The following is a 16350-nucleotide window of genomic DNA, read 5'->3' on the forward strand; positions in this document are numbered from 1 at the left end:
GATACCAAGAAAGCGTTAACATTTGTCCTGTAGCTAGCAAGCTAGCTAGTGGAGTTACTTAGCTCTAGATAGCTATGCATCGTTGGGAGTACGGTGGGGCTGCTCATGCTCATGTTGTGCCGCTATGGGTGTGAATGGCCGCTAACTAGTGGCAAGACTGTGCTTTTCTGAAAAAGATTGTTACAGTGTCTGCCTTTCCACAGCAAGACGTTTGATAGACCTGTGAGGTAGCTAGCAGCCGGAAGACATTTGATAGACCTCTGAGGTAGCTAGCAGCCGGACGATGTTTGATAGACCTGTGAGGTAGCTAGTAAGATGTTTGATAGACCTGTGTGGTAGCTAGCAAGAAGAAGATGTTTGATAGACCTGTGAGGTAGCTAGCAACCGGAAGATGTTTGATAGACCTGTGAGGTAGATAGCAGCCGGAAGACGTTTGATAGACCTGTGAGGTAGCTAGCAGCCGGAAGACATTTGATAGACCTGTGAGGTAGCTAGCAGCCGGAAGACGTTTGATAGACCCGTGAGGTAGCTAGCAGCCGGAAGACGTTTGATAGACCTGTGAGGTAGCTAGCAGCCGGAAGACGTTTGATAGACCTGTGAGGTAGCTAGCAGCCGGAAGATGTTTGATAGACCTGTGAGGTAGCTAGCAAGAAGAAGATGTTTGATAGACCTGTGAGGTAGCTAGCAACCGGAAGATGTTTGATAGACCTGTGAGGTAGATAGCAGCGGGAAGACGTTTGATAGACCTGTGAGGTAGCTAGCAGCCGGAAGACATTTGATAGACCTCTGAGGTAGCTAGCAGCCGGAAGATGTTTGATAGACCTGTGAGGTAGCTAGTAAGATGTTTGATAGACCTGTGTGGTAGCTAGCAAGAAGAAGATGTTTGATAGACCTGTGAGGTAGCTAGCAACCGGAAGATGTTTGATAGACCTGTGAGGTAGATAGCAGCCGGAAGACGTTTGATAGACCTGTGAGGTAGCTAGCAGCCGGAAGACATTTGATAGACCTGTGAGGTAGCTAGCAGCCGGAAGACGTTTGATAGACCCGTGAGGTAGCTAGCAGCCGGAAGACGTTTGATAGACCCGTGAGGTAGCTAGCAGCCGGAAGACGTTTGATAGACCTGTGAGGTAGCTAGCAGCCGGAAGACGTTTGATAGACCTGTGAGGTACCTAGCAACCGGAAGACGTTTGATAGACCTGTGAGGTACCTAGCAACCGGAAGACGTTTGATAGACCTGTGAGGTACCTAGCAAAAACTTGCGGGTGGGGAAGTGGAACGACCACTTTCCATGTTGCTACTGAGTCTTGATTGTGCATTTTAGCTAGCTATGTTTGTTGTGTATTGGAAATGAACAACTTTGTTTAAAAATGTCCATATCATACTGACTATGTGAAGGAAGCTAACTCTGTGTTGTGTGTTTTTCTTCCTATTGTGGAAAATGATCACAATTTACTTAAAGCCTACAAATACCTATTATAGTGTTTTACAATGAAGTGAAGCACTTTACTTAAGGCAGACAAAAACACAGTAATTTATGAATTTTTATGAAGCTTTTTGACACTTTATGAGCTGTTGTTAAAGTGTGTTAAGGGCCTAATGTGTGTATTAGCTCTCTTGTCTGTGTTTTGAAACCAGTACGGCTATAATACATTATGCACTATAGTCTAATAAGTCAATATAGTTAATGATCTATAAAACATCCTACCAAGATTTATAACCACTTAGGAGTTTTAGTAGATGCTTATAGTCAGTGTTATTATAACGCATGATGAATGGATGTGTTAATGAAAGTGTTACCGAAAATGCATTTTAATCGTTTAAAATCACCTCCTGAATAAATGATTTCCTGTCAATGTTTAGATCGGGTTCTGTTTCTCTCTTCTTTTTATATTTTCACCATTGCCTTTTATCTCTCTCTTTCTCTGCTCTCTGCCTCTGTTTCATCTTCTTGTCTAGATGGAGAGGATATCCACGAGATAAGGGTGTGAGGAGTGCCTCCCTTTTCCTTCCACCCATTGTTTAAGAACCTCCATTACAGACAGGCCTACAGTAGATTGCATCTCAGCTGTCATTTTGAGGTAATCACTCATTCAGTCATTTCTGACAGGGTCCGCATTGTGCGCTGCTTTCAATGCATTGACAAGATCAGTTGGGTTCTGTGGCCCTGGAGGGCATCCAACATTCTGTGGCCCTGGAGGGCATCCAACATTCTGTGGCCCTGGAGGGCAGCCAGCATTCTGTGGCCCTGGAGGGCATCCAACATTCTGTGGCCCTGGAGGGCATCCAACATTCTGTGGCCCTGGAGGGCATCCAACATTCTGTGGCCCTGGAGGGCAGCCAACATTCTGTGGCCCTGGAGGGCATCCAACATTCTGTGGCCCTGGAGGGCATCCAACATTCTGTGGCCCTGGAGGGCAGCCAGCATTCTGTGGCCCTGGAGGGCATCCAACATTCTGTGGCCCTGGAGGGCATCCAACATTCTGTGGCCCTGGAGGGCAGCCAACATTCTGTGGCCCTGGAGGGCATCCAACATTCTGTGGCCCTGGAGGGCATCCAACATTCTGTGGCCCTGGAGGGCAGCCAGCATTCTGTGGCCCTGGAGGGCATCCAACATTCTGTGGCCCTGGAGGGCATCCAACATTCTGTGGCCCTGGAGGGCAGCCAACATTCTTTGGCCCTGGAGGGCAGCCAGCATTCTGTGGCCCTGGAGGGCATCCAACATTCTGTGGTCCTGGAGGGCATCCAACATTCTGTGGCCCTGGAGGGCATCCAACATTCTGTGGCCCTGGAGGGCATCCACCATTCTGTGGCCCTGGAGGGCATCCAACATTCTGTGGCCCTGGAGGGCAGCCAGCATTCTGTGGCCCTGGAGGGCAGCCAACATTCTGTGGCCCTGGAGGGCATCCAACATTCTGTGGCCCTGGAGGGCATCCAACATTCTGTGGCCCTGGAGGGCATCCAACATTCTGTGGCCCTGGAGGGCAGCCAACATTCTGTGGCCCTGGAGGGCAGCCAGCATTCTGTGGCCCTGGAGGGCATCCAACATTCTGTGGTCCTGGAGGGCATCCAACATTCTGTGGCCCTGGAGGGCATCCAACATTCTGTGGCCCTGGAGGGCATCCACCATTCTGTGGCCCTGGAGGGCATCCAACATTCTGTGGCCCTGGAGGGCAGCCAGCATTCTGTGGCCCTGGAGGGCAGCCAACATTCTGTGGCCCTGGAGGGCATCCAACATTCTGTGGCCCTGGAGGGCATCCAACATTCTGTGGCCCTGGAGGGCAGCCAGCATTCTGTGGCCCTGGAGGGCATCCAACATTCTGTGGCCCTGGAGGGCATCCAACATTCTGTGGCCCTGGAGGGCAGCCAACATTCTGTGGCCCTGGAGGGCAGCCAGCATTCTGTGGCCCTGGAGGGCATCCAACATTCTGTGGCCCTGGAGGGCATCCAACATTCTGTGGCCCTGGAGGGCATCCAACATTCTGTGGCCCTGGAGGGCAGCCAGCATTCTGTGGCCCTGGAGGGCATCCAACATTCTGTGGCCCTGGAGGGCATCCAACATTCTGTGGCCCTGGAGGGCAGCCAACATTCTGTGGCCCTGGAGGGCAGCCAGCATTCTGTGGCCCTGGAGGGCATCCAACATTCTGTGGCCCTGGAGGGCATCCAACATTCTGTGGCCCTGGAGGGCATCCAACATTCTGTGGCCCTGGAGGGCAGCCAGCATTCTGTGGCCCTGGAGGGCATCCAACATTCTGTGGCCCTGGAGGGCAGCCAACATTCTGTGGCCCTGGAGGGCAGCCAACATTCTGTGGCCCTGGAGGGCATCCAACATTCTGTGGCCCTGGAGGGCAGCCAACATTCTGTGGCCCTGGAGGGCAGCCAACATTCTGTGGCCCTGGAGGGCATCCAACATTCTGTGGCCCTGGAGGGCATCCAACATTCTGTGGCCCTGGAGGGCATCCAACATTCTGTGGCCCTGGAGGGCAGCCAACATTCTATGGCCCTGGAGGGCAGCCAACATTCTGTGGCCCTGGAGGGCATCCAACATCCTTTGGCCCTGGAGGGCAGCCAGCATTCTGTGGCCCTGGAGGGCATCCAACATTCTGTGGCCCTGGAGGGCATCCAACATTCTGTGGCCCTGGAGGGCAGCCAACATTCTGTGGCCCTGGAGGGCATCCAACATTCTGTGGCCCTGGAGGGCATCCAACATTCTGTGGCCCTGGAGGGCAGCCAGCATTCTGTGGCCCTGGAGGGCATCCAACATTCTGTGGCCCTGGAGGGCATCCAACATTCTGTGGCCCTGGAGGGCAGCCAACATTCTGTGGCCCTGGAGGGCAGCCAGCATTCTGTGGCCCTGGAGGGCATCCAACATTCTGTGGCCCTGGAGGGCATCCAACATTCTGTGGCCCTGGAGGGCATCCAACATTCTGTGGCCCTGGAGGGCAGCCAGCATTCTGTGGCCCTGGAGGGCATCCAACATTCTGTGGCCCTGGAGGGCATCCAATATTCTGTGGCCCTGGAGGGCATCCAAAATTCTGTGGCCCTGGAGGGCATCCAACATTCTGTGGCCCTGGAGGGCATCCAACATTTTAAACGGAAGGAATGTGACTGCAGTATTACAGAAAATACTGAGTGGTTCAACTTCTACTCTGTACTGAGTTTCTTACCAGAAAACAGATTATTCAGTCAGAATATATGTGCTAGGGATTCATTGGTACCTGCTAGAATATGCAACAGTAACAGTAGCCTACCTGTAACTATAATACATTATCCTATTACACTATTTCCCGAAACCCTCCTTGAGCAGTGTTGGGGAGTAGTGAACTACATGTAGTTCACCCGTAGATATTTAACTACATGTTGTAGTAGCTTGGGGGTAGTTCTACTAAATGTGGATCTAGGTAGTGTTTTCAGTAGGTCATGACTTTGTTTTGCCATGTAGTGGTGTAGCGACTACTGGTACTACATACTACTTCTTTTTTTAAATGTTTTTTTAGAAAAGAAAACATGGACAATCAATAGATTCAATAGAAACATCGTTTTTGTGTTTAATATGGTAAATAACGTATTCTGTTAACATATGACCCCAAAGATATTAAATTCTTGCAATTTGTAGTTGATGACATTTCAGATTTACACATTTTTCAGAATCTATTTTGGATGCATTGAACTACTTTTTAAAAGTAACTTTAGTTCAGTAAAAGACATTTATCTTAAGGAAAGCTTGAACATCGCTTAACATCTTCCAGTGTGAAATAATTGGTAGCTTGGTAAACTCAGTGTTCAGAGTAGCTTCCCCAACACTTATATCTATTCCAGTACCAGCTCCTGACTCAACTAGTCAACCAATCATCTTGCCCTAGATTAGTTGAAACAGGTGTGCTAGTCAAGTACTGTACTGGAATAGATCAAACAAGTGGAGGGGATTATCATGATTACTGTAACTACTGCTTTATTCATCATTGTACTTGACACTGCTGTGACCACCTCTACTGTCTTTATGGGACTATGATCTATGAATGTCTCATGTTACTACCACTGTCTTTATGGGACTATGATCTATGAATGTCTCATGTTACTACCACTGTCTTTATGGGACTATGATCTATGAATGTCTCATGTTACTACCACTGTCTTTATGAGACTATGATCTATGAATGTCTCATGTTACTACCACTGTCTTTATGGGACTATGATCTATGAATGTCTCATGTTACTACCACTGTCTTTATGAGACTATGATCTATGAATGTCTCATGTTACTACCACTGTCTTTATGGGACTATGATCTATGAATGTCTCATGTTACTACCACTGTCTTTATGGGACTATGATCTATGAATGTCTCATGTTACTACCACTGTCTTTATGAGACTATGATCTATGAATGTCTCATGTTACTACCACTGTCTTTATGAGACTATGATCTATGAATGTCTCATGTTACTACCACTGTCTTTATGGGACTATGATCTATGAATGTCTCATGTTACTACCACTGTCTTTATGAGACTATGATCTATGAATGTCTCATGTTACTACCACTGTCTTTATGGGACTATGATCTATGAATGTCTCATGTTACTACCACTGTCTTTATGAGACTATGATCTATGAATGTCTCATGTTACTACCACTGTCTTTATGGGACTATGATCTATGAATGTCTCATGTTAATACCAGTTAGTACATGTATTACACATTTAGTTGCTGAGTTGAGTTGTTTACTCAACAAACTGACAAACAATGCCTCCACATTGAAATCACCGGTTTCATATCCTGGTCTCCAAGCCATTGACCAATCATCCCTCTCCAAGTCGTCAGAACAGTCTAACCTCCAAGAGGGTAAGTACAAAGATGACGAGAACACATTTCTAAGGGCTGTTATCGGAAGGCAAATTTTAATGTCCAGAGATTTGGGGAGGGTGTGTGGTGGGGGGGTCTCCCTCCCTCGCTCGCTAAATCCTCTCCTTCAGTAAATAGATCCCCATTCCTCCCCCTTCATGAGTCAGAGCTAAGTTTGGATGCTGCTAAGTCTTGCCTGGAAACCCTATCCCTTACATTGTCCCGGGGACAAGAGTGCCTCACATATGACATTCGGCGTAAGAGGATGTAACAGGGAGGGTCGGAGGGTAACTTCCAGTGTGGGGTTACATGCCCTGTTGAAATTACAAGATAGATTACAACTGTGTATGTGTGTGTGTGTGTGTGTGTGTGTGTGTGTGTGTGTGTGTGTGTGTGTGTGTGTGTGTGTGTGTGTGTGTGTGTGTGTGTGTGTGTGTGTGTGTGTGTGTTTGGGCAAGCTTGGTGCGCGTGTCTTCTCTCTGCATTTGTGAACTTGTGTATGCAAAAGCGCCGGTGCGTGTGTGTTTCTGCCATTGAACATGTGCCAAGGTGTGAATGTAAGACTCCGCGGGGAAGCTAAAATGAAAAAATGGATTACATGCAGGGGTGTCATGGCAGAATCAGTGCAGCATCTATTTGAGTTTGCACTTTCTGTCCCAGGAAGGTTGACTAGACTGGATGTAGGCAGGGTAGCGAGTCGTGTCGTGACACCTGTCCAACATAATCAGTTGGCGTGAATACAGTTATAACTTCTGGAATAAATCAAATACTGAAAATACTAACATGACCACGTGATCTTTCACCTCTGACCCCGTCAACCTTAGTGATCAAAGGGCATAGGCAGTCTGTTTTGTCTACTCTTAAAGACAACACACAACATGGCGGAGGTCAACCATCGGTCAGGGCCGAGGTGAGAATTGAAACATTGCATTTGAAGGCTCTGCAGCATGTGAGGGAAGCTATGTTGTTGATTTCTATGGTAATACTTTACAGAAGAAGTGAGAAAGCTAATAGACCTGAGACTGGAAACAGCAAAGGAGTCAAAAGGGCTTGAACTTGGCAGCCCCCTGGGTTTTGATAATATCTTTGCAGGCACAACATTCTGGGAATCAGGGATTTCTGTAAACACCGCTCTGTTGACCTCTTGGCCGGCACACCAAAATGAATAAACACATGGTTTCAACTGTAATGTGTTTTTTCTAATGTCAGAGACAGACTAGCCATATGGCAATTCTGGCAAATGCCAGATGGGCTGGTCCATCTTTAGCCCAGTGGGACTGGTTAAATTGGGGGGTTTTGCACATAATCATCACATATCATTATTGTTATTATTTGTCTAATCATTTACATTGTAATAATGGCGGCCTGAGGGAAAAAAATAGGCCAGTGTGTTTGAAAACCCAGAGCTGATTTCTGGGCTCAGTCCGTCCCCTGTAACAGTCCCTTATTGCAAAGTAAATTCAGCCTTTTTCAGCGCCCAGCCAAGCAAGCAACCCATTTACATTGTAGTCATTTAGCAGACACTCTTATCCAGAGCGACTTAGAGGAGCAATTAGGGTTAAGTGCCTTGCTCAAGGACACATTTCCCAACTAGTCGAATCAGGGATTTGAACGAGCAACCTATCGGTTATTGGCCCAACCCTCTTTACAGCAAGGCTACCTGCAGCATTTCCAACTGTTCCTTTTTATTCCAAATGTTATCCCAGCTGGGACTTTCCCCCCATCAATTCCCCTCAAATCCTCCTTTACTTACACATACTACTTGGAATATTCCCTCCATTTTTCCATAAAAATAAATTGTAATGAAACACCAAATTGCAGTCCATTCTTCCTCAAACATGTTTTTATCCATTCCCAAGGCTACATATGCATAATAAATCATCCACAATAACTAACCATAAAGAAACCCAGAGTGTGAGTTCTGTGGTTAGCTGGTCTCCCCAGTGTTTGGTTGAAAAGTGACAGTTCTAATTTGGACTTCTCTAAGAACTCCCCCCACCTCTCCTCCCAGTCTCTGCCTGGAGCCGAGGCAGCGGTGGGGGGGTTGATACTCCATCTGATCTCCCTGTGTGGGGTAGATTCCCTCCAGGGACAGGCCTCTGTGGCTCCTTCGTCTCTCTAAGTGTGTGTTTAGAACCAGAAGCAGGCTTCATCCATTGGGGAGCCAGACCGCACCACAGAGGGACCACGTTTCACACTCTGTGACCACCTCGAAAAACATTTACGAGTGAATGGTAGCACTGATGAGCGTGTACTCGGAGGGGAGGTGTGTGTGTCTGTGTGTGTGTGGGTGTGCGTTCCTGCATGCGTGCGTATGCGTGTACATGGATGTGTGTATCTGACTGTCAAAGACACTACTGATAGTGATATGTTTGTACAGAGCAGGTAGATGAGGCAGGTCAGTAGATACTCTGTAAAATTGCCTAGCCACACTGTGGTTTTGTGTAACTGTCAGTCAACTTCATCAGCTAGGGCTCTGGGGAGGGTACCGTTGGCATGGAAACACACTTTTCATTAAGACATCCTATTGGCTCTTTTTGACTCCCAGAATTCTTTAATTAAGTGATAATGCCAGAGATGCCGTGGTTTGGAGGATATATTGGCATGTAGGTTGTTATTGACCGGCAAACCATGCTCATATATCCTCCAAACCATGCTCATATATCCTCCAAACCATGCTCATATATCCTCCAAACCATGCTCATATATCCTCCAAACCATGGCTTTGAGGCCATTATCACTTTATATTTGAATGAATTTATTCATACCATTTGATCCTTTCACAAGGATATAGTCCCAAGGTTGCTACCCAAGCCAACTGGATGTCCGTTCTATTGGCATTGTTGCCAGCCAAGCCGACTGCTCGTTCGTTTAATTGGCAGCCATGTTCCTATGTCAAACAACAATGGTCGCTATGCAGGCTCTTCTCCCTTTCTAGCTAGCAAACTACACAGCTAACAATCACTTTAAACTGAAGCTGGAAAGACCGCAAACAAGCTGCATTTCATTTAGTTTGCTGTTCATTCTCTATGATATGGCTCCCAAACTTTCTACACTCAGGGCCCCCTTCCAGGATTGGGGAACATTCCACATCCCCCCTGTGTGCGCAATCCACTTGTATTCTATGAGCACAAGCATTGTTCATGACAAACTGTTTACTCCGCTCTTTTTGGCGGAGAGAAAACGTTTAAAGCTTATTTCCTGCGATTCTACGTATTTTGTCATGGGGTGCAGAGACCATTTAGTAGTTTTAAAGCACATTTTCTTGCAATTCTATTCATTTTGCCATGTCTAATGTTCATTCATGTGATATTTGAGTGACTCAAACATTATCACAAAATCTATGGGCTAAAACACCCAGCTAAAAAAAACATTGGGCTGATCTGGACATTTTTGATGAGTTATAATTTGCTCTCTAAGGTCTGCAATGACTGACACGACAAGAAGAAAACTGATGATGCACTACCTAATTTCAAAATTGCACCTGGTGCATTCTACTATTAAAACATTCAAGATTAAGTTGAAAGCCGTACAGATTTAGTTGTTGTTTGGGGGGGGGTTACAAGACACACGGGCTCATGACAGGACGTCTATTGAGCTGGGTCATGAGTAATGTAATGGATCCGACAACGCTTTATTAAAAACGATTTAAAAGTTATTTTTCAGTTACAGGTTTAAAACCAATTAGGGCTCGGGGTGTATCACCGCCTGGTACGGCAACTGCACCGCCCGCAACCACAGTGCTCTCCAAGAGGTGGTGCAGTCTGCCCAACGAATCACTGGGGGCACCCTGCCTGCCCTCCAGGACACCTACAGCACCCGATGTCACAGGAAGGCCAAAAAGATCATCAAGGACATCAACCACCCGAGCCACTATCTGTTCACCCAGCTACCATCCAGAAGGCGAGGTCAGTACAGGTGCATCAAAGCTGGGGCCGAGAGACTGAAAAACAGCTTCTATCTCAAGGCCATCAGACTGTTAAACAGCCATCCCTAGCTGGCTACCACCCGGTTACTCAACCCTGCACCTTAGAGGCTGCTGCCCTATATACATAGACATGGAATCACTGGTCACTTTAATGATGGAACTCTAGTCATTTTAATAATATGTACCTGCTTTACTCATTTCATATGTATATACTGTATTCTATTCTGCTGTATTTTAGTCAGTGCCTCTCCGACATGGCTCGTCCTAATGTTGATATATTTCTTAATTCCATTCTTTTACTTTTAGATGCCTGTGTTATTGTTGTGAATTGTTAGATACTACTGCACTGTAGGAGCTAGGAACACAAGCATTCCGCAATAACATCTGCTAAATATATGTGACCAATACAATCTGATTTGAATACATATGGTGGCACTACTGAGACAGCTAGGATTACAATCACCTCACTGTCACCTTATGAGCAGTCATTTACATTGTTACATCATTTCATCATCATAACAACTTTACCTGGCGAAGCCACCAGCTTCCCGAGCATCGGGGAGCGCGAGGAGTGGGCGCGAGGAGTGGGCGCGAGGAGTGGGCACGAGGAGTGGGCGCGAGGAGTGGGCACGAGGAGTGAGCGCGAGGAGTGGGCATGAGGAGTGGGCGCGAGGAGAGGGCACGAGGAGTGGGCACGAAGAGTGGGCACGAGGAGTGAGCGCGAGGAGTGGGCACGAGGAGTGGCTGCGAGGAGTGGGCACGAGGAGTGGGTGCGAGGAGTGGCGCTTGGAGCAAGAACCACAAAATAACAAATGACAGCCTACAACCCTGAACGTAGGGTGAACTACCTTCAGGACGAACGCCACTAGGAGCTAGCTTCAACCAGAGATCCGCAGCTCAGTTTGGACTGACAGCTCAGACATTTGAAGTTTGGACCGAAAGCTCAGACATTTGTAGTTTGGACCGACAGCTCAGACATCTGTAGTTTGGACCGACAACTCAGACATTTGTAGTTTGGACCGACAACTCAGACATTTGTAGTTTGGACCGACAGCTCAGACATTTATAGTTTGGGCCGACAGCTCAGACATTTGTAGTTTGGACCGACAGCTCAGACATTTGTAGTTAGGACCGACAACTCCGATATTTGTAGTTTGGACCGACAGCTCAGACATTTGTAGTTTGGACCGACAGCTCAGACATTTGTAGTTTGGACCTACAGCTCAGACAGGCATTTGGACGTCAGTGGCTGGAACACGGTTTTAACCAATCAGCATCCAGGATTAGACCCTCTTGTTGTATAACTTCAGGTTTTATGCAGAATCTAGTGTGTGTTTGTATGGAAGAATGCTCTCTGACTGTCAAATAAGTATATAATTCGGCTTTGAAAGAATGAATTTGACTTATTCTAAGTCATTCATCCAAAGTGTGAGCAGCATATCAACATATCATTTGTGATGAAAACGGGATTGGATAACATTGGCACATACTGTTCTCCAAGGTATGTTTAAGCAATAAGGCATAAGGGGGTTTGGCATATGGCCAATATACCACGGCTAAGGGCTGTTCCTATGCACGATGCACAGTGCCTGGATACAGCCCTTAGCCGTGGTATATTGGCCATATACCACAAACCCCCAAGGTGCCTTATTGCTATTATAAACTGGTTACCAACGTAATTAGAACAGTAAAATACATGTTTTGTCATACCTGTGGTATACGGTCTGATATACCATGGCTGTCAGCCAATCAGCATTCAGGGCTCGAACCACCCAGTTTATAATTTCATTTTAGCAACTGTGTGTGTGTGTGGGTATGTGTGTACAAGTGTTGTGTGCAGGTGTGCGTGTGTGTGTGTGTGTGTATGTATGTGTGTGTGTGTGTGTGTGTGATGCTTTGAGAAAGAACTGACATCTGCTGTCCTGTTTGTTGGTGTACAGTGATATCCTTCAACATTCCCCATAATGAATTTCCATTTCATCATCAGCTATTTTGACACACGTACAGTACATATCCCACAGTACAGGTGGTGGCTGTTAAAAGTGGGACGAAATAGCTGTCCTTGGCGTTTCCTCTAAGAGTAAAGGGCAGCCTTGTTGCATCTCCCAACTGAAGTCACCGATTGCACTGCAACCTCCAGCATCAAAGAAGTGCATCACATTTGACAGAGAAAACGTACTGTCAACAAACAGCGAGGTAAATTATGAGAGCACAGCAACAAAAGGTTTGTTAACTCTGAGCTTTGTGCTTTCAAGACTTCCATTCAACTAGCTACCGAGTACACAAGCATAATTGAATGAAAGCAGCTTCGGTTTTAAAAGGAGCTATAGAATGAGGAGATATAGAATGAGGAGATATAGAATGAGGAGATATAGAATGAGGAGATATAGAATGAGGAGATATAGAATGAGGAGATATAGAATGAGGAGATATAGAATGAGGAGATATAGAATGAGGAGATATAGAATGAGGAGATATAGAATGAGGAGATATAGAATGAGGAGATATAGAATGAGGAGATATAGAATGAGGAGCTATAGAATGAGGAGATATAGAATGAGGAGATATAGAATGAGAAGATATAGAATGAGGAGATATAGAATGAGGAGATATAGAATGAGGAGATATAGAATGAGGAGATATAGAATGAGGAGCTATAGAATGAGGAGATATAGAATGAGGAGATATAGAATGAGGAGATATAGAATGAGGAGATATAGAATGAGGAGCTATAGAATGAGGAGCTATAGAATGAGGAGATATAGAATGAGGAGCTATAGAATGAGGAGATATAGAATGAGGAGATATAGAATGAGGAGATATAGAATGAGGAGCTATAGAATGAGGAGATATAGAATGAGGAGCTATAGAATGAGGAGATATAGAATGAGGAGCTATAGAATGAGGAGATATAGAATGAGGAGCTATAGAATGAGGAGATATAGAATGAGGAGATATAGAATGAGGAGATATAGAATCCTTTCACTGTGGTAGAGAAGGAACATGCCTTGCAATGGATCATCTTGGTGAATGTATCCTTCTCTGTTCTTTGTTTTTAGTTCCAACACGCTCTTATCTAGTCAAATAGAGTCAAGTTCTGCATCCCATTTGGCACCCATTCCCTATGTAGTGCACTACTTTTGACCAGGACTCATAGCTTATAGAGTGGCAGTTGGGATACACAAGAGGTCTCTGGTCTGACATCAGCAAACTTCCTCGTTCTACGTTCTACTGTTACTTCCTCCATGTCTGTGATGGAAAAGACTGTGTCTTCGTCACTGAGTAATGAACTATCTTTGGGCTACAAGTGATTGTCCAGAGGGGGTGGTGTTGTTATTATAATTCTTTACTTCAAGGCAAGAATCTGATGGATGTTATTTCTGTTCACCCATTCAACCATCCATAAACTAGGTAGATGTGACGTGGGAGAAGGAGGTAAGCATCCCTTGTGCTGTGGTCTCTCTGGGGGCAATACCATGCACACACAGGTATGCACACACACACAGACGCACATACACTCCCTCTCACACACGCTAATGCACGCACACACACAAGCACAAGCATGCGCTTACACACACACACACACAATCTCCCAGTCTGTCTCCCCAATTCATATACACACTTTAAAGAATAGAAAGAAGTGATGAGCTGCGTCTAGGGAGAACCCACTTTCCTCTTGTCTCCCTGTTCCATCTCTACACTGTTCATGTTTATCTATCTGGCAACAGAGCAGTTAGCCTTCATTTCACTTTTTAATCACCATGCACTCATTACCATATGCAAATGAGAGGAAGACATTATTCTCATCATCTGGGTACCATAAACACTGGACTGTGTGCTGGTAGGGAGATGGGTTTGGATTTGATTGAATTGGATTGGTGTCTCTTTGGCTTCTCATTGGTTAATCTGTGAGAGATAATGAAGATACATGTTGATTCTTCTTTGAGAAGATTGTACAAGAACTGCACAGGTGAAGAAGCATTTCCTATATTTCCAATGGAAAAGTAGACTTTTCAAACACAGAAAATGCCTTTGATCTCATTTCCTATATTTCCAATGGAAAAGTAGACTTTTCAAACACAGAAAATGCCTTTGATCTCATTTCCTATATTTCCAATGGAAAAGTAGACTTTTCAAACACAGAAAATGCCTTTGATCTCATTTCCTATATTTCCAATGGAAAAGTAGACTTTTCAAACACAGAAAATGCCTTTGATCTCTTGCTATAACATGTGCAGTATAACATACCACTGATAATACAAGTGATTAGGCATTCCTATTATGAGGTAATCAGCCACAGTGTCTGAATAGTATGTAACAGTACCAATAATGTACAGGCCACACTTACCCCCATTTCCCTCCCTCCCCCATTCTATGAAGTGAAGCCACCTGATTCCATACAACAGCAGGAGGATATAGAGCCCCGCTGGGTATCTGTCATTACATGCAGCTCTATCCCCTTCCCACAGACACACTATGGTGGCTGTGTTGCTGCCACACCACCACGACCGCCCCCATGCTGTCAAAGTCGCTCACTTTTCAATGTTCATTTGTGTCCTCTACTCTGCAGTCTTGCTCCATTACCTGTACAGCCAGAGTAGACAGAGTCCAGGGAGCTGCTCCATTACCTGTACAGCCAGAGTAGACAGAGTCCAGGGAGCTGCTCCAATTCCTGTACAGCCAGAGTAGACAGAGTCCAGGGAGCTGCTCCATTACCTGTACAGCCAGAGTAGACAGAGTCCAGGGAGCTGCTCCATTACCTGTACAGCCAGAGTAGACAGAGTCCAGGGAGCTGCTCCATTTACTGTACAGCCAGAGTAGACAGAGTCCAGGGAGCTGCTCCATTTCCTGTACAGCCAGAGTAGACAGAGTCCAGGGAGCTGCTCCATTACCTGTACAGCCAGAGTAGACAGAGTCCAGGGAGCTGCTCCATTACCTGTACAGCCAGAGTAGACAGAGTCCAGGGAGCTGCTCCATTTACTGTACAGCCAGAGTAGACAGAGTCCAGGGAGCTGCTCCATTTCCTGTACAGCCAGAGTAGACAGAGTCCAGGGAGCTGCTCCATTACCTGTACAGCCAGAGTAGACAGAGTCCAGGGAGCTGCTCCATTTCCTGTACAGCCAGAGTAGACAGAGTCCAGGGAGCTGCTCCATTTCCTGTACAGCCAGAGTAGACAGAGTCCAGGGAGCTGCTCCATTACCTGTACAGCCAGAGTAGACAGAGTCCAGGGAGCTGCTCCATTACCTGTACAGCCAGAGTAGACAGAGTCCAGGGAGCTGCTCCATTACCTGTACAGCCAGAGTAGACAGAGTCCAGGGAGCTGCTCCATTTCCTGTACAGCCAGAGTAGACAGAGTCCAGGGAGCTGCTCCATTTCCTGTGCAGCCAGAGTAGACAGAGTCCAGGGAGCTGCTCCATTTCCTGTGCAGCCAGAGTAGACAGAGTCCAGGGAGCTGCTCCATTACCTGTACAGCCAGAGTAGACAGAGTCCAGGGAGCTGCTCCATTACCTGTACAGCCAGAGTAGACAGAGTCCAGGGAGCTGCTCCATTTCCTGTACAGCCAGAGTAGACAAAGTCCAGGGAGCTGCTCCATTTCCTGTGCAGCCAGAGTAGACAGAGTCCAGGGAGCTGCTCCATTTCCTGTGCAGCCAGAGTAGACAGAGTCCAGGGAGCTGCTCCATTTACTGTACAGCCAGAGTAGACAGAGTCCAGGGAGCTGCTCCATTACCTGTACAGCCAGAGTAGACAGAGTCCAGGGAGCTGCTCCATTTCCTGTACAGCCAGAGTAGACAGAGTCCAGGGAGCTGCTCCATTTCCTGTACAGCCAGAGTAGACAGAGTCCAGGGAGCTGCTCCATTTCCTGTACAGCCAGAGTAGACAGAGTCCAGGGAGCTGCTCCATTTCCTGTACAGCCAGAGTAGACAGAGTCCAGGGAGCTGCTCCATTTCCTGTACAGCCAGAGTAGACAGAGTCCAGGGAGCTGCTCCATTACCTGTACAGCCAGAGTAGACAGAGTCCAGGGAGCTGCTCCATTTCCTGTACAGCCAGATGAGACAGAGTCCAGGGAGCTGCTCCATTTC

This window comes from Oncorhynchus kisutch, unplaced genomic scaffold (assembly GCF_002021735.2).
Source record: "Oncorhynchus kisutch isolate 150728-3 unplaced genomic scaffold, Okis_V2 Okis09a-Okis19a_hom, whole genome shotgun sequence".
In the NCBI taxonomy this organism is placed as follows: domain Eukaryota; kingdom Metazoa; phylum Chordata; class Actinopteri; order Salmoniformes; family Salmonidae; genus Oncorhynchus; species Oncorhynchus kisutch.